The sequence below is a fragment of the Protopterus annectens genome, chromosome 10.part0, assembly GCF_019279795.1.
Source record: "Protopterus annectens isolate FY-2018-M chromosome 10.part0, PAN1.0, whole genome shotgun sequence".
Taxonomy (NCBI): Eukaryota; Metazoa; Chordata; order Ceratodontiformes; family Protopteridae; genus Protopterus; species Protopterus annectens.
Genome location: NC_056744.1, coordinates 1,437,467,391 through 1,437,486,861, shown reverse-complemented (window position 1 = coordinate 1,437,486,861; position 19,471 = coordinate 1,437,467,391). Strand labels below are relative to the sequence as shown.

Here is a 19,471-nt window from a genome sequence, read left to right as displayed (position 1 = left end):
AGCATGATACTCTGGTAATAAGGCAGAAGAGGTTTTAAAGAAAATGGAAGACAAAGCTAAATCTATGCAAACTGTAAAAGATTTCTTGCAAGTGCTGCCACCCAGGTTCAGTAGGCACTGGCCTACTAAAAATTGGTCCTTTCCTGTGTCCAACAGAGCCACTCAGGGCAAACCCAGGCACTCTAAAGGCTGCAGATATCAATCACAGGGTTCTTACAGGTCAAAGCAATGGGGTGCCTCTACCTCCAAATCTGAAGGAAACAAAGTAACCCCCAAGCACTTATCTTTTGGCAGCCCCCTTTGGGGGAAAACTAGCATTTCATGTTCAAAATTGGCAGTTAATTACCCAGGACAAGTGGGTATTAAACATAGTATCCCAGGGGTACAGATTTCATTTCCATACTTTGCCATTTCCAAACGGATGGCCTGATCTGCCACAAAACCAGTGGGCAGAGGCCTACAAGCAAGTCATGTCCCTCATGGATATGGGGGCTATTCATCCGGTACCAGAAAAGGAAAAAGGGCAAGGATTTTATTCAAGACTTTTCCTGGTACCCAGAAAAGACTATCCATGGCGTCCAATATTGGACTTATCGATTCTGAACACGTTCCTGGACATTCCAAAATTCAAAATGCTGACTTTACAACAGCTCCTGCTTATGCTAGGCAAGAATGCTTGGTTAGTAACTCTAGACTTAAGAGGCATACCTGCATATCCCAATAAGGGAATCATGGAGAAGATATCTCCGCTTCAAAGCAGGGTTTTTTGCATTACCAATTCTCTGCACTGCCCTTTGGCTTATCTACTGCGTCCAGGGTCTTTATAAAAGTGCCTGGCACCATTAATTGCATTCTGCAGACAAAGAAACATTCAAATTTATCCTTATCTGGATGATTGTCTCATTCAGGCAGAGGACAAGGACACTTTTCTTCAACATCTGGCATTTGTAAAAAGGCTTCTAGCATGCCTAGAGTACACCATAAACGAAAAGAAATCACAACTGGTACCCTCTCAAATAATTACATTCCTGGGTGCAAGCTTGAATACAACTGCCCAGATGGCTTACCTCACGCCAGACAAACAAATGCAATTGACAACATACTTCAAACAAATGGCAACAAAACCCAGTTATCTGCAAGACAAATTCTGCAGGCTTTGGGGTTCATGGCATCCTGCATTCTACTAATTCCATATGTGAGACTGCATATGAGGAAACTTCAGTGGTACCTAAAAAGTTTACGAAGTCAACATTGTCACAGCCTGGAAACAATGATTCCTCTTATTCCCTGCTTACAACAGGAGTTTCTTTGGTGGGCAGAGACATGTCACCAAAACAAGGGACTGTCATTCACTCTACCCCCTGGCACCCAAACCCTAACTCAAGACGCATCAGACTATGCTTGGGGGGCCCACCTGGCAGGGAGATGCATTCAGGGCAAATGGAGCCCAAACCAAATGCATCTAAATATCAACCAGAAAGAAATGCTAGCTGTTCAGAATGCTCTGACAGCCTTCAAGGACGTACTTCATCCAGGACAACTACTGATAAAGACGGACAACACCACAGTTATGTGGTACATAAACAAGCGGGGGGGGGGGGTACCCATTCCTACCACCTTTGCAGACTAGCCATGGCCCTGTGGAACACAGCCTTGACTTTTCAAATACATCTTCAAGCTCAATTCCTGCCAGGAAAGCAAAATACTCTATCAGATGACCTAAGCAGAAATCTTATGGACCCGCACAAATGGAAATTGGATCCACAAATCTTCAGCATGTTAACACAGAAATGGGGGAGCCCAGACATAGATCTATTTGCCTCTCCCCAAAACTATCAGTTGGACAAATTCTGCACAAGAACTCATCACAAAAAAGCATGGAAAGTGGATGCTCTATCCTTCAGCTGGAAAAACCTATCAGTCTATGCCTTTCCCCCTCTGCCTCTACTCTCCAAGGTCTTACTAAAAGTCAGACAGAAAAAAACAAAAATGATCCTAATTGCTCCGGACTGGCCTCACCAGCACTGGTACCCGCTTCTAAGGAATATGTCACACCTTCCTCCGTGGTGCTTGCATCAAACACTTCATCTACTGTCTTAGCAGAACTATCAAATTCTGCACACTCAGCTCCAAACTCTGAATCTTGCAGCATGGCTAATCAACTAATTATTCAAACCACATCTCTCAGTAAACCTGTGATGGATGTCATTTTGGAAGCCAGAAGGCCTAGTACTAAAAAATCTTATGCTGATAAATGAAAGAGATTCTGTGCTTGGAGCCAAGCACAAGGAATCGACACAGCAAAGCCCAATATTCCTCAGATTTTGCAATACTTAACTGAGGTGCTTGACAAGGGCCTGTATTTTTCTTCAATAAGAATCCTTGCCTCTGCCATCTTGGCTCATTACAACACAGAGCCTCCCCTCTTTTCTCATCCGCTGCTTAAACAGTATCTCAGAGGGGCCAAAAATGTAAGGCCACCCAGGAGAACACCCAGTCCTGCATGGGACCTCAGTTTTGTGCTGGAAAAACTCCCCTGCCTCCTTTTGAACCACCAGCTACTGCGGATATAAAATTTCTATCTTGGAAGACAGCTTTTCTTTTGGCAGTCACTTCAGCAAGAAGGGTTTCAGAACTACAGGCTGTCATGGCAGTGGAGCCTTTCATTATGTTTTACCTGGTCAGAGTGGCCCTCAGGACCAATCCTTCGTTGATGCCTGTGGTGGTATCCAGTGTGGCTCTTATCCTGACCATTCACCTGCCAAATTTTCCCAAATATGCAGAACAAGGGGGAGCGGATTCTGCATTCATTGGATGTACACAGACAACTAAGATTCTACTTAAACAGGACAAAATCATTAAGAAAGTCGGAGCAACTACTGGTAGCATTTGCTACAGGATCAGAGGGGAAGGCTATATCAAAGCAGACTATTTCTAAATGGATAAGCCACTGCATTCGTTTCTGCTATTTGCACCATGGAAAACCTGTGCCCAAAGGGATCAGATCTCATTCCACCAGGGCTGCCTCTACTTCAGCAGCTTTTCTCAGAGGGGTCACAACCAAAGACATTTTAGAAGGTGCTACTTGGAGCTCTGTTCATACATTCACAAAGCGTTATCATTTACCTCTCTTCTCTAAATCCAGGGCAGGTTTGTCACTGCAGTCCTGCAAGGCCTTATAGCTGCTCCTAATGCTGTTTAGTTCCATCCTCCCATCCGTAGCTTTGGGATTCTACCCAAATGTAATGACTGCAACAGTGAAACACTAAAACATAGTACAGTTGTGTGCACTTACCATAAATGTAGATGTTAGAGTGTATTCACTGTTGCAGTCCGGGTTACCCACCCGCTATCCCCCATTCTATACCTTTTATTTCCTTCACTATACTCAAAAGCCTTTGTGGTGTATTTGCTTTTAGTTAAAGGTAAATTTTATGTTTCTAAGGTTTTATATATATATATATATATATATATATATATATATATATATATATATATATATATATATATATGCTTCCCATTTGGGGGGGCACCTGACATCTGGGGCAAGAAAAACTGATTAAAATGACGTTGGCTGCATGTTTTATACCCCTGACGACCTGACATCATGGAAGAGGAGACAGAAATTGACGCAGGACCCAAGACTTTGTTATTCAGGCCGACTGAGGGCAACCTGCCAGCAGATTACCCAAATGTAATGACTGCAACAGTGAATATACTTTTATGGTAAGTGTACACAGCTGTACTTTTCCTGTCCCAGGGATTTCCCATACTCTGGAACAAACTACCTATCTATATCAAACGAAGCTCCTCATTTGCAGTCTTCAAGAAAAATCTTGATTGGATTGGAGATAGGAAATTCACCCCCAGGATCACTTCTGTGGCTCTGCTCGACAGGGGCACAGGAAAATAATTTTCTTGGGTGGCGAAAGCCAGGGTACCTTTTTGGCTAGGCTTAAATAGGCCCTAGGGGCAATAGCCTAGGATCTACCTATGAACCTATAACCTTTAGCATTTTAGTTTGTGTAGTTGGACTGATCATAGTTTTATTGTTAGAGATGATGTGGAAATCTACGGAGGGAGGGGTATTTCTAGAGGAGTAGAAGAGAAGAAGTTTATATGTTCATATTGTTTCACTGTTGCAGTCATTACTTGTGGGTTATCCCTGCTGTGGTAGCCCTCGGTTGGCCCGAATACCAGAGTCAATGTTTTTGGGCGCCGGCTGCCGTCGCCTGTTGTCTGACGTCAGGTTGTCAGTGCTGTAAATCAAGGCAGCCAACATCATTACTTCAGTCTTTCTTGCCATGGAGCCCATAGTAGAAGCAGTTCACACGAGTGCTGGTCGATCACTACCAGAAGCTGAATCTCAGCAGAACATGTCTAAAGCTAAGTACCCCATTGGAGACCCTTTTTTCTTGCTCTAACCGATGTCTGAAAAAGTTAACAATGGTCTCACCTGTGGAAAGCAGATCCCACACCGAGACTTTCATTCTTACTGCATTACTTGTTTAGGCCCAGACCACGACTTCCCTCATTGCCCGTTCTGTGCCCTCTTTAATGCGAGAACCATTTACCATAAAGCTCTTTTTTTAGATAATTATTTCCATGTTCTGTCTTCGAATTTCGATATGGCGTCCGTCAGCCAACAATCTGTGGATATTCCGAAAAAACATAAAGATAAAGATAGAGACAGGCCACACAAGGCTAAGCCTTCTGATGACACTACCGCTAAGCAAGTCATCAGTTCTCTGAAATTCACTGAGGTGCTTTTGCAGCACCTGATGTCTGACTCACTATCTACGCAGGCCTCTGCCGAGACCCTTTCGGAGAAATCTACTTAGTCTTCCGAGCCTTTGGTGGTCTCTGCCTCGGTTGGATCCAGTGCCACAATGCAGGCACTGGCTTCTGAGGAGGCCTTTTGCACTACCGATTCTAGATGAAAACTGAAGCCTTTGTATCCAGCTACCACTTTTCAGAGACCGATGGATTCTCTCAGGCCTAGAAGCTAAGCCATTCCTAGAAAATCTGCTTCTAGCCACCATCTTGCTACTGCTCCCCCACCCCAAGCTCTAGTGCTTAAAATGGTGGAGGATCTCATCTCCCTTATCCGAGGCACTCAGGCCCCCACTCCTAAAAGAAAACGGCATCATTCTGCAGGAATGACAGACCAAGAGTCTGAGGAATCTGATTATTCTGCTTTTGAAGAGGAACAACACCCCTTAACTGTTGATGGGGATTCAGATGCAGAGGAGTCCATCCCTTCTGCTTCCCCTCCAGAGGACCTCTACCTTGGGGAAACCCTTCATTCCTTCAGGGAGCATTTCTAGTGGGAATCTCAAGACTTCCCACAGTCTAAGAAAATACTTTGAAAGTTTCTGGACCTGCCCCAGCACAGACCCCTGGCCATCCCACCTATTCTGGAAGTGGTGGATGATGATTTCCATGAATCCAGCTTTGCCCCTGATACTCTGCCTCCTGCTCCAAGTAAACCTGACAGGTACTACAAAGTAACGGATTCTCAGAAATACATATATAGGAATCCTGCTACAGACCCTGAGGTCATTACCCAGGGACCCAAAGGAGCTAAGACTTGTTCTGCCAAGAATCCTCTTCCCTCCTTCTGACAAAGACTCCAGAGCTCTGGACAGATGGGGTAAGAAAGTATACACCTCTGCAACCTTACCTGTCAGCGCACTCAATTGTCAGTTCCATATGTTAAAATATCAACCACACACTTTGGCACAATTAAAACAGAAGATTGCTTCCTCTCCTGACTGGGCCAATTCAAAAGAGCTGGCAGAATTGCTACACTCTGCTTGTCAACTAGCCAAGCACTCATTACAATGTAGATATGACTCCCTAGAAGCCTCTAGCAGGACAGCAGTGACAGGATCTGTTATTAGGAGACCTGCATGGCTGAAGGAACAACCTGTCCCTGATCATGTCAAGTCTAAACTTATTGATGTACCCCTAGACAAGGGGCGCCTGTTTGCGGAAAAAGCAGTAGAAGTGTTTAAAAAGATGGAAGACAAAGCAAAATCTATGCAAACAGTAAAATATTTCTTTCAAGTTCAACCTCCCAGATTCAGCAGGAACTTTCCCTCTAAGCACTGGCCCTTCCCTGCACCCAGCAGACAGGGCCAAGGTAATCCCTGCAAGACAGGCCAACCAGGCCCCTATCACAGGGCCAGCAAAGAAGCAAACAATGGACCACTTCCATCTCTAAGCTTGGGAGTTCTAAGCCAAGCTTTTATGGCAAGCACTCACAATGACTTTCCCCTCCCCCCTCTGCCCTCCCTTCACTCATCAAAAACTAGGAGGAAGGCTCACCCTCTTCAAAGACAACTGGGTTTCTATAACCAATGACCAATGGGTCTTAAAAATCATTTTTCATCGATACAGATTCTCTTTCAGCGAACTCCCAGTCCCAAGAGGGTACCGAGACCTCCCCCAAACTTGTGGGCAGATTCATTGAAACAGGTCCAAACTGTAATATCCCAGTGGGCAGTCGAACCTGTCCCTCCAGTTCAAACAGGAAAAGGTTTTTACTCCAGACTATTCCTTGTTCCCAAAAAAGAGGGCACTTGGTGCCCCATCCTGGATCTATCCAAACTGAACACCTCCTTCGTGGTCCCCAAATTCAAAATGCTAACTTTGCAGCAACTCCTGCCTATGCTAACAAAAATGCCTGGCTTGTGACACTAGATCTAAAAAAATGCCTACCTCCACATCCCCATCAGGGAATCGTGCAGAAAAATCCTGCGCTTCAGAGATGGCTGTCAACATTTTCAGTTATCTGCACTGCCCTTTAGCTTATCTACTGATCCCAGAGTATTCACCAAATGCTTGGCCCCGGCTGTAGTATTCTGCAGACAGAGAAATATACAGATTTATCCTTGCGTGGATGACTCCCTCATTTAGGCAATGTGCAAAGAAAAGTTGCTCCAGGACATTCTCTTTGTCACATCTCTCCTTGCTTCCCTAGAGTTCACCATCAACGAGAAAAAATCAAAACCAAACCCCACCAGAAACATTATTTTCCTGGGAGTTGTGCTATAGAAACAGCATCCCAAGTGGTCTTCCTATCCCCAGAAAAGCAGAGCTTCTTGCCTCTCTACTTTATCCAGCTGGCTTCCAGAAGCCACCTCACTGTGAGGAAGTTCCTGCAAGCCCTGGGATACATGGCATCTTGCATCCTTCTTATCCCCCTCACCAGGCTTCACATGAAAAAACTTCAGTGGTACTTAAAGAACCTTTGGTGTCAGCACTCTATCCCTAGAGACCACACTCTCTCTGATCCCATGTATAAGGGCCGAATTTCTCTGGTGGGCAGAGGCCTGTTCCGTCAACAAGGGTCTTCCCTTCATCCACTGCCCTTCCGGCCAGACCATCACCAGCGACACCTCAGACATTGCTTGGGGCACTCACCTAGCAGGCAGGTGTACCCAAGGCCTTTGGAATGCCCAGCAACTTCACTTGCACATCAGTCAGAAAGAAATGATGGCCGTACAAAAGGCTCTGACTTCCTTCCAACCCCATCTTATGCCAGGGGTCCTCCTTATAAAAACAGACAACACCACAGTGATGTGGTACATCAACAAGCAGAGAGGCATCCAGTCTTACCCCCTGTGCAGGTTAGCCATGAGTCTCTGGCTTACAGCCACCTCCATAGGGCTACACCTAATTGCTCAATACCTGCCAGGGGTCAACACCATCCTGGCAGACCACCTAAGCAAAAACTTAGTGGACCGCCATGAATGGCATCTCCACAGAGAAATCTTTCTGCATATCAATCAGGAGTGGGGGACCCCAGAAGTGGATCTGCCTCGCACCTCAACCACCAGTTGCAAATGTTCTGCACCTGAGAGTTCCACCTCCTAGCATGGAAGGTGGATGCCTTGACCTTCCCCTGGAACTCCCTCTTTGTGTACATGTATCCTCCTCTGCCCCTTAATCCCAAATTTCTGATCAAAATCAGAGAAGAGAGACCAAGGGCCATCCTCATTGCTCCAGACCTACCCGGACAGCATTGGTAACCCCTGTTACGCAGCCTGATCTTACAGCCCCCACAGCTGCTTCCCCTGAAGTCGGACCTTTTGCCCCAGGAGAGGGGGAAGGTACTGCACTCAGACCTACAGACTGTCAATCTTTCAGCATGGCTTAGACACTAAAAACTAACGAGGAGTCCCTGTTAAGCAAACCGGTCGTATATATCATCACAGAGGCCAGAATGTCCAGCACAAGCAATTCATATGCAGGAAAATGGAAAAGATTCTTCTCCTGGAAACAATCATAAGGGGGCATTACCTTCCAATCTTCCATCCCTCTCATCCTGGATTACCTAGCAGAGTTGCTCAATAGTGGCCTCTCTTTCTCCTTTATTAAAATTCATGCCTTGGCCATCTCAGCCCATTATGATTCAGACCCACCCCTCTTCTCTCATCCTTTGATTAAGCAGTTCCTCAGATTGGTTTCTAATGTCAGGCCTCCCACGCCACCTTGGGACCTGAATTATGTGTTAGAAAAACTAACCTTACCTCCTTTCAAACCTGCTGCTTCTACAGAATTGAAATACCTCTCATGGAAGACTGCCTTCCTACTAGCTATCACCTCAGCCAGAAGGGTCTCGGAACTTCAAGCTGTCATGGCTATTGAGCCCTTATTCATTTTCAATGCGGACAGAGTCTCCCTGAGGACTAACACCTCCTTTATGCCCAAGGTGGTATCTGATGAGACCCTTAACCAGGCCATACACCTTCCCACCTTCTTTTTCAACCCTCAAAACAATGGAGAAAGAATCCTACACTCACTAGACGTACCCAAGCAACTCAGATACTATGTGGACTCTACTAAACCTTTTAGAAAAGCAGACCAACTATTTGTAAGCTTTCCCCCAGGGGCAGAGGGGAAGCCCATCTCCAAACATACAAACCATTTCCAAATGGATTTCACACCGTATCCATTTTTGCTATAGACTATATGGGAAACCCATCCCTAAGTCCACTTCACTAAGGTAACCTCTACTTCCACTGTCTTCCTCAAAGGAGTACCCACCATGGACCCCTTGGAAGCGGCCACCTGGACCTCTGTTTATACCTTTACAAAACATTACTACGTACCACTTTTTTCTAAGTCTAGGGTAGGGTTTGCCTCTGCAATTCTGCAGGACCTCCTGTCCCATAACTAGGGCACAACATATCCTTCCACCCCTTTCCTCAGCTTTGGGAATCCTCACACAGGTGATGACTGCAACAGGTGAAACATGACAAACATAGTACAGTTGTGTACACTTGTCATAAATGTAAATGTTCTTGTGTATTCACCGTTGCAGTCTTGGTTTCCCTCCCTCAATTCCCCATTTAACATCTTCCCCTAGGGGGATATAAGCTTCCCTAGGTGGCTTTTTGCCACCAGGACCACGTCTGTTTTTTTCCCTTATGCTTCTGATGGGTTAGGGCAAGAACAATTTATGCAATGACATTGGCTGCCTTGCTTTATAGCACTGACGACCTAACGGCAGCCGGTGCACAAAAACATTGACTCTGGTATCCGGGCCGACCGAGGGCTACCACAGCAGGGATAACTCACAGGTGATGACTGCAACAGTGAATACACTCGAACATCTACATTTATGATAATTGTACACAACTGTACTTTTAGTGGGATTGAGTAAAATCTGGGAGCTAGTTAACCAGGATTGTACAGACAAGGAGGAGTCTTGAGTGATGGTCTGAAGATCTTTAAAGGAAGGAGCAGTGCAGATCAAAGTGGAGTCATCAGCGTACTATATCACAGTAGCGTGAGGATTGGAGGAATGAAGTTGATTGGTAAAGAGAGAGAATAAGAGAGGTCCAAGGATGGAGCCTTGAGGAGCCCCCGTGGTGACTGGGAGGAGATGTGAGAGGGATTGATGCCAACGGACAGCTTGTTGGCGGCCTGCTAAGTAGCTTTGAAACCAGTCAGTAGCATTGTGGCTGAGGTTAATGGAGGAAAGGACTTTGAGTCTGCTGTGGTTGACCATGTCAAAGGCCTTTGACAGGTCAAGGAGTGTGGCTGATACAAATTGGGAATAGTTTCTGTGGTGGTTAACTTTGTAAAGGACATTAATGCAGTTGTGGTACTGTGTGCAGATCGAAAACCATGTCGGGTATGTGATAGGAGATTGACAGAGTAGATATTCCATGAGTTGGGTATGCACAATTCTTTCAAAAATTTTAGATAGGGGTGAAAGAATGGCAACAGTACGATAGTTAGTTCACAGGAGCTACTTTCTTTGTGCAGTGGGATAATGTGAGCGAACTTCCAGGTAGTGGGGACATATGCTTCTGTTTTTGATCTGTATATAAGGATGGCTGTTGGGTAGGAGATTGCATCTGCTGCAATTTGTAGGTAGTCTGCAGGGAAATTATCTGCAGCTAGAGTGGTAGGTTTTAGTTTTCTCAGTAGTTTTTTGATGTAATGGATGGGGATTGGATTTAAATTAAACTGGTTGGTGGGGTTCTCTGGGAGTAAATTGTGGCTTGTTTTAGGAACGATATGATTGGTTATAATCTTATTGTTTGTTAGAGTTTGAATGGATTCAATAAAGTATTGAATTGGGTAGCAACATTTTCATGGTTGTTTGTTGTTGTTGGAGTGGGTGTAATAGTTTTACCTGGTGGTATTTATTTATTTTATTTTACATTTGTTGACCGGGATGTCCGACTGGATATATGTCCATTTTCAGCTGAGGCCCGGGGAGAAAAGCTCCAAGATAATAATACACGTTGAACATTTAGTAAATTCTTGTTTCAAGCAGATTACAGTCATAAGCAATACCAGCATTTAGCACATATAGTACTAACTTATTATAAAACACTTCACAAAACATAACATTATTTTCAAAGTTATATATACATAACATTACATTCAGGTTTAAGACGCATTGAGCAGCAGTTATACAATTGACCCTTCCTGAAGTGGTTTGGTAGAAAAAAAGTTAGAAGTAGTTGAAGATAAGGCTCCTAAGTAATGGAGAGGTCACTAGCCAGGGTTAGTGCAAGGACATAACCAATGTGTTTTGAAGTATTTCTTGAGGTTTTTTTAATCGAGTTAGTGAGCGTTCTAGGGTCAAGTCAGCTGGGAGTCTGTTCCATGTTTTTCCAACAGAGTTGGCAAACAGAGAGTCCCTAGCTGAGTAGTTGGATTTGTATGTTTGAACTAGGAGTCTAGTGGATGATCGCAGTGGCCGGGTGCTGGTGTAGGGGCTGATAATATTTTTTAGTGCAGAGTGCAGGTGTATTTTCTGGTTGGTAAAGGACTTTATGCGCCACTATTAGTTGGTTGAACTGCAATAGGCTAGGCAGTTCAAGCCATCTTAAGTGATTTAGGTTGTGACAGTGGTGTGTCCGGTAGGCTGTGCCAGTAGCAAATCTGGCAGTGTGGTTATAGCAGGATGATAGTTTATTAAGATCTGTTTTGTTTAAGTTGGAGAATAGAGGTGAGGTGTAGAGAAGAGATGATAGTAGATGGGAATGGGCAATTGCAGTTCCAGCAAGTGGGGTAAGGAAAGGTTTGATTCTGTAAAGAAGACCAAGTTTTTTATTAATGGTTTTGATAGTTGCAAACAAAACAGAAAATAAAAATACGGATTCTTGAGCACCTAGGTGATGTGAGGAATTGTAGGTTGGATAACCCTGTTTTGGAACATTTTAATACAATTCATGGGGGATTGATTGAGTCATTTTGTTTTTGTGTGTTAGCCAAACCTGATGGCAAGAATACTGGAAATTTTTCTCAACAGCTGTTGAATTTAGAAAGATTTATATTGAATTTTGGCACACTTGCCCCTAGAGGCTTGAATTTGGAAATGAATCTTGCTTTGTAGTTCTAACCATTTGACTATGGAAGCTATCATGGTTCTTTAAAAAAACATTCTGAATACTTTTAATAGATTAATTATTTAATTGATGCTGTTATAAAATATACTGCTGAATGTCATGAATTCATTCCTGTGAAGGCTTGTATAGCCATGGTACCAGAAGACATTAAATACTTTTTGCAGTTGCCTGGCTCCTGAGCGTGGTTGTGTTTTTTGTATTATTTTGGGTTTTGGAAGTAATTAATAAGTAATACCGTACTTTTAGTAAGGTATCTGTGAGTGTTCCAGTTGTCTCTGTCTGGGAAAGATGCATGCCAAAGGGGGCATTATATTCAATGATTGGCCTAATGAGGGCTGAGTAAAGGGTTACCATGACATCCCTAAATCTAGGCAGTGTCACAGTGTTTAAAAGCTGTATAATATAGAAGGATTTTCTTACAACAATGGACACATGTTGGCCAAAAGTTAGGTAACTGTCCACATAATATCCCACATACCTAACAACTGCCATATCTCAGGGACGTATTGTTAATGTGGTAGTTCCCTGAGACAGATGACATCCCAAAGGTCACAATCCGCATTTTTTGGCATTTAGTTTCAGTCTATGATTTTGGCACCAGTTAAAGTAATTTGGGGATTCAGATACTGTTCCTAGCTTGCAGTCATCTGCAAACTTAGTCAGCCAGAGCCCTTTGGTGTTTGCTTTTAGTTCAGAAAGGTAGATGCTAGGCAGAGGTCCTAGCACAGAACCTTAGGGGACTCAACTGGTGACTGGTCTTTTTCTGGATGCAACTTCCCCTTATTTTGATTTCCTGCGTTCGATCTGTGAGCTAGTTGGCAATCCATCGGGTGACTTGGGGGTTTATTCTCAGTTTATTAAGCTTTTCTACGATGCCTGAGTGGAAAATTGTGTGTTAAACCCTGGCCAGGTTGAGGTATTGCAGGCAGATGGGTTTTAAAAATCATTCTAACATGTCACAACTGGCAGTGGGAATTTCTTTCCTCATTTTCAAGGGATTCCTTCAAGTCCTCCCACTCAGACTGGCCTGTTTACTGCTGTTCTGAATCAGGTGCTCGCTGTCATGGTCCTGGCATCTTCCATGTACTAGAGGCAACAGTTTTGGTCATCTGTTCACACCTTTACTAAGCACTCAAACTCGATTCCTTCTCTAGGTCTAGAGCTAGCTTTGCTAGGTCTGTTCCCCAAGGGGATCCTTTACTCTGGGCATGCTTCCTCCTCCTTTTGTCAATAAGCTGTATTGTTCATCCCATATTGCTTAAGGCGTCTGTAGCAGTCATCTGATGATGAATATAGTACAGTAGTTTAAGTAAACTTACCATAATAAATCGATATTCAAATATATTACTGCTGCAATAAATGCTCCACCCTCTTTGCCAGGATGTGGAGTTTTCATTTTTTCTTCCTTTCTGGCAAGCACTAGCCTCCCATTTATCTGAGGCAAGAAAGCTATGAAGTTTTGGCTCCGTAGCATATAGCTTTACTCTGCATCCCTAGTGTATGTTAGTGGTTAGGACATGTGAAAGAAGTCCCGAAGCTTTGGAAACTGGCTGGCTGGTCTGATCCTTGGCAGAACATCCTATATTGCTTAAGACTACTACAACATTGTTCTATTCGAACATCTTACTCAACTCTGCTATATCATGCAATGTTTTATATACTGTACTAGTTTAATTATCACTCTTTAAACAACAGCTTCTGTTCTAGACTTCACTAAAAACGCTACCAGAGCTGGTGTTTTACTTAGCACTTCCCCATCCTTGATTTTGCCTATATTCTGATATTTGGAAGGGAAGGCAGTCTGTAACCTGCAGTCCAAACTTCTGTTTGGCCTCATCCCACTCTTACCTTTTCCTCTTTAGTAATGTACTGCCCTGCTTTATCAGTTTTCTCCTTTAAATTCTAGTCCCCTCTTCCTGTTTTGTATGCCCCTACTTGTAGTCATCCTCATTGCCAGAATTTCCTTTCTCCATTCACATGCTAGCTTAGTTTTTAGAATACTTTCTGCACTTAATATTTGTGGTTGCTGTTGTTTTCCTTAAAGACCTGTAACCAAAATCCTAGTCTCTCCTTATCTCTTGGAACTCCACCACCCCATTTCATCATCTTTCCACTTTGATTTGTAAACCTCTGTTTGTGTTAATATGTATGAACCTTAACTGTGTAGCTGTAAAGCATAGCTCTCAACCTTCCATTTCCAAAATGAGGAACACTAGCCCTTGTAATGTGGAACAAATGAGCAAAATGTGGAACACGTACTAATGGCTTACTAACAACTTTAGCTAGGAAGGTCATAGGATCGTTAAAATATGCTGGCTATACTTATAAAGAAGATCTTTTAGTGAATTAATATGATTTATTTCTATTTACCATGGATTTTATGTAAAAAATTCCTAACACGGAATGTGTTATAGACCCTTTCAACGTGGAACTTCGAGGAACATGAACTTTTTAAGATCCCAAATGAGGTACGTTCCTCGTAATGAGGTACACTTGAGAGGTACGCTGTATAGTATCTCTTCAAGTCAGTAAATCATAAACCACTTTTTTCTGTTGAATCAGCTTATCCCACTTAACTCTTGCTGTTTTCCCCTCCCAAAATAAATTCCTTCATCTTTTTATTAATTAATGTCTACAAATTCTCCTCTGGTTAATAAAAATGTACCTGATTTGTATGTAAAACTTATGGGACTAGAAATGTTTTAGTTGTTTGCATCTGGCTATCCATGTCCATACTCAAGAGATACTAGTTTCTCAGTTTTTTGTATTCTCTTTTTTTCTTCACCTTATGTCCCTGTAAATACCAATATAGAAAAACTGAAAGCAAAAGTTAACTTGCTTCTCTTCTGTGCCAGGAAAAATCTCATTGTACCTATACAAAACAGCCAGGGCAGCAATAGGCAAGAGAGTCCTCCTGGCCCATCTCTAATATGGTCTACTAATGATAGCCATAGCCCCTAAGAAAAACTCCTTCACAATACAGACTATCGAAAACAAAATCTGTCACCTCATCACTAACTCATTCTCATGAGCAGAGCTGCCTCACTATCAAAAGCCAAATGGTTCCCAATGCAGCATAGAGCAGACCTGCTACTAGGTTCTCTCATCTTCAGACTTCTGAAGCCTCATTCCCACTGCTAGCTGCAAAACTTTGTAATAAACACACACACACACACACACACACACACACACACACACACACACACACACACACTATAACCTCAGATCTTCTCCCATGCAACCCCCCCCCCCACTCCAACCCCCACAAACCAGGCTACATTTGCACCACCTACTCTTAAAATATGGGAATCCCTGTCCAACCACTTAAAGGAACTACAATTCCCCTGGTTCACCTTTAGAGCTGAACTTAAATAAATAAAACATTTCCTCTACACCAAATTAAACTGTACTTGTCACGCAGCAGACCACATCACATAAGGGTCTTTCAACCTCTAGTGTTCCACTCTTCAGCTAGTAACACCTCCTAAGTCCCCCACCACCCCCTGCCTTGACTCTCATTACCCCATGGCATTTTCAGCATGCTGTAAACCTGAAATATAACAATGTGAGTTGTAAAATATGTATTTCTCACAATTGTTGCTACATGTGTGAGTTGCTTCTTTGTTTTTTGATATGTACATCTTACTGCCTTTCTGTTCTTTTTTTCCTTTCTAATTTTACCTAGGCAGTACGTGCAAACGGTCAGTTGTGATCAGTGTCCACCTCAGTTATCAAATGCAAAATCAAAGTAAAAATGGGTGTTGCTATACCAATTCATGTGTGGGAACATAATTTATCACAGTATCCTTTGTTTTATCTTCATTATTTTATATCTCAAAATGACTTGAATGTGTTTCAAAGTGTTTCATAGCACAAAATGTCTTTTTCCAGATCTTTCAAGTACAGAATAATGTGTACAAAGTCACTAACTTTTCTTGATTACCAGCCATGCCATTTATAGCCTTGAATGTGTAAGTGCCTTGTTTTCTTTGCCAGTGGTAGTAATTATAAATCACATAATAAAGGGGAAAGAAGACACCCCCACTTTGTTCCACTCTATACACAGCTTGTCAGAGAGAAGCCCTCCCTCCCTCCCACCTTAATTCTTGCCTCCAGCCCTTTATATACCCTCCTAATTAACCTTGTTATTCTTTCAGGGAATTAAAATGCTACTGTTGCTCTACTCATAAAATCCTTGCTGACTTTACTGAATGCATTCAAGACTCTACAGCAGCAGCATTGTTTTCTTACATTCTATTCCCTTTGGATCATCCTTGTTCTATTAATGTTTTCAAATGTTTGCTACCCCTCTACAAAACCTCAGTAATTCATATCTTGTCAATATTGGCACCTTTGCAATTTTCTTAGCTGTTATAGACCTAAACACTTCATGTGGTTCAGAGTTGAAATGGGTCTGTATGAAGCTGTGTCCTAAGGGTACTTGCCCCTTTTTCGGGAACACAGGCACCATAGCTTCTTCAAGATACTTGTACCCCCCCCCCTTTTTCCCCAAATGTTGTTAAACAAAACCTTACATATCTTTATCACTTTCTGTCCTTCCAAACTTCCACAGTGATGGTCTGATGTTCTTCGTGTTTCACTGTTGCAGACATTACATTTGGTAATATGCTGGTAGGTTGCCCTCAGTCGGCCTGATTAACAAAGTCTTGGGCCCTGTGTCAGTTGCTGTCCCTTCTTCCATGATGTCAGGTCATCAGGGGTATAAAATATGCAGCCAATGCCATTACATCAGTCTTTCTTGCCAGGAGGTGCCTGAAGCAGAAGCAGTTCGCAAGTGCCGGTCAGCCGACTCCTGAAACTTTTGTTTTCAAGTTTCAGAGCCAAAGTCTTCAACTAAAAGCTAAGTACCCAGTTGGGGAAACTTTTTCTTGCTCCTTACCGATGTCAGTAAAAGTTAATTGCATTACTTGTGGGAAGCAAGTACCTCATAAGGATTTTCATTTGTAATGTATTCCTTGCCTAGGCCCTGACTACAACGTGCCTTGCTGTCAGTTTTGTGCTAAATTTAATCAGCGCACTATTAAATATCGGTATATTTTTGCTTCTAATTATTTTGGCTCATGATTTAACTATCCAGCAATGTCGTCGGCTAGCAATCCAGAATACCTAAAAAAAAAAAAAAAAAAACACAAAGAAAAAGAGACAAACCGTCGAGGTCCAAAACCGACGACGCTTCTAAGCCAGTCACCGGTTCGCCAGTACTCAATGAGGCGCTTTCGCAGCCTCTGATATCTGCTACTTTTGATTTGCAGGCCTCTACTGATACCCATTCAGTATGCCGCGAGATGCTTCAGTTATGGAACCAGCAGATATCTCTGCCTTAGATGGGTCCGGAGCCGCTGTGCAGGCACCGGCTTCTGAGGGTGTTTTCAAGCCTACAGATTTATATATTAGACAGACGCCATCTTCCAAACTAAGGCCAAAATCTAAATCTATGTCTAAAAAACTGACACCTGGGCCACATGTGCAGGCCCCTATGCCTAAAACAAATTATCAAAATGGCTGAAGATTTAATTAATCTGATCAGGGCTAGCCAACCCCCTCCTTCTAAGAGGCCTAGGCAAGACATTGATTATGAATCTTCTGAACAGGATTCTATTTCTTCTGACTCTTCTAATGAACAGGATTTGTCTATTCCTACTTATGAGAACTTGATGCAGAAGATTCCATTCCTTCTGCCTCTCCCCCTGAGGATTTTTCTTTTGGGGAAACTTTACATGCCTTAAGGGAACATTTCCACTGGGAAAGTCAGGATTTCTCTGAATCTAAAAAGAGACTGATTTTCTTTTACTTCCTCAGCTTAGGCCGTTGGCTATACGTCCTGTTCTAGACATTGTTGTATTTTCAGAATCTAGTATGACTCCTGATTCTCTGCCTCCTGCTCCTTGTAAGCCGGACAGATACTACAGGGTTCCTGACTCACACAAATTCTTTTTCAAAAACCCTATTGCTGATCCTGAAACCATTTTCAGGGTCCCAAGGGCATTAAGGCCTCTATTGCCAAAAATCCTACCCCTTCTGATAGAGACTCCAGGGCGATGGATAGATGGGGTAAGAAGGTTTACATGTCTGCAACCTTAGCAATCAGGGCTTTAAACTGTCAATTTCATATGCTTAAATATCAACAGCATATCACGGGACTGCTTAAACAGAAAATTATGTTAATCTGTGCCTGTCTGGAAAATAAAGAATTGCAGGATTTATTGCATTCAGCTGTACAAGTTGGAAAACATACTTTGCAGTGTGGTTTTGATTCCTTGGAGGGCTCTTGCAGGGCTGCTGTAACTGGATCTGTGCTAAGCAGGCATGCTTGGCACAAAGAGCAAACTCTGCTTGACCATGTTAAAGCAAAATTTGTTGGATGCTCCTTTACAACAGGACCGTCTCTTTGGTAATAAGGGTGAAGAAGTGTTAAAAAAGATGGAAGATAAAGCTAAATCTATGCAAACTGTGAAAAATTTCTTACAAGTGCAACCTCCAAGATTTAGTAGGCACTGCTCCTTTCCAGTCCCCTCGAGAGCCGCTCAAGTCAAATCAAGACATTCCAAAGGCTCCAAGTTTCAGTCACAAGGAACTTTTTGAACAAAACAATGGGGTGCCTCCACCTCCAAATCTGGAAGCAGCAAGGCACCTCCCTATGGTAGACAGTCTCAGTGACTTCCTCCAACAATCACCAAGCACTTACCTCTTAACCACCCCTTTGGGGGGAAAACTAGCACTTCATGCACGAAACTGGCAACTTATTACCCAGGACAAATGGGATGTTCTTCGTGTTTCACTGTTGCAGTCATTACATTAGGATAATCTGCTGGCAGGTCACCCTCAGTCAGCCTGAATTCCAAAGTCTTGGGTCCTGCGTCGGTTGCTGTCTCCTCCTTTATGACGTCAGGTCATCAGGGGTATAAAACAAGCAGCCAACGCCATTTTCTTTAGTCTTTCTTGCCGCGCGGTGCCCGAAGCAGAAGCAAGTTCGTAAGTGCCGGTCGGCCGACTCCTGAAATTTTCGAATTCGAGTTTCGGAACCGAAGTCTTCACTAAAGCGAAGTACCCCGTTGGAGAAACTTTTTTCTTGCTCCATACCGATGTCAGTAAGAGTTAATAATTGCATTACTTGTGGGAAGCAAATACCTCATAAGGATTTCCATTTATACTGTATTCCTTGCCTAGGCCCTGATCATAACGTGCCTAGCTGTCGGTTTTGTGCTAGATTTAACCAATGCACTATTAAGCGTCAGTATATCTTTGCCTCAGAATATTTTGGAAACAGATTTAACTATCCTGAAATGTCGTCGAATAGCAATCTGACTACCGGAGTACACAAAAAACACAAAGAAAAGGACAGAGACAGACCGTCAAGGTCCAAAACTGACAACGACGAAGCTCCTCCTAAGCCAGTCGCCCGTACTCAGTGAGGCGCTTTCGCAGCCCCTGATACCCGCTACTTTCAAGTCGCAGGCCCCTGCTGAGACCCATGTGGAGTCCGGCACACCACGAGATTCTCAAAGTATTGTACCCGCGGATGTCTCTCCCTCGGATGGGTCCAGAGCCCCTGAGCAGGCACCGGCTTCTGA

The 19,471-nt window shown here is 43.3% G+C and overlaps 1 protein-coding gene across 3 annotated transcripts in view; it reads left to right on the top strand.

Annotated features, from left to right (window-relative positions):
- GPSM2 (G protein signaling modulator 2) overlaps positions 1–19,471 on the top strand; it is a 1,691,855-nt gene that overhangs the window by 702,459 nt on the left and 969,925 nt on the right. The gene's annotated exons all lie outside the window — the stretch shown is intronic.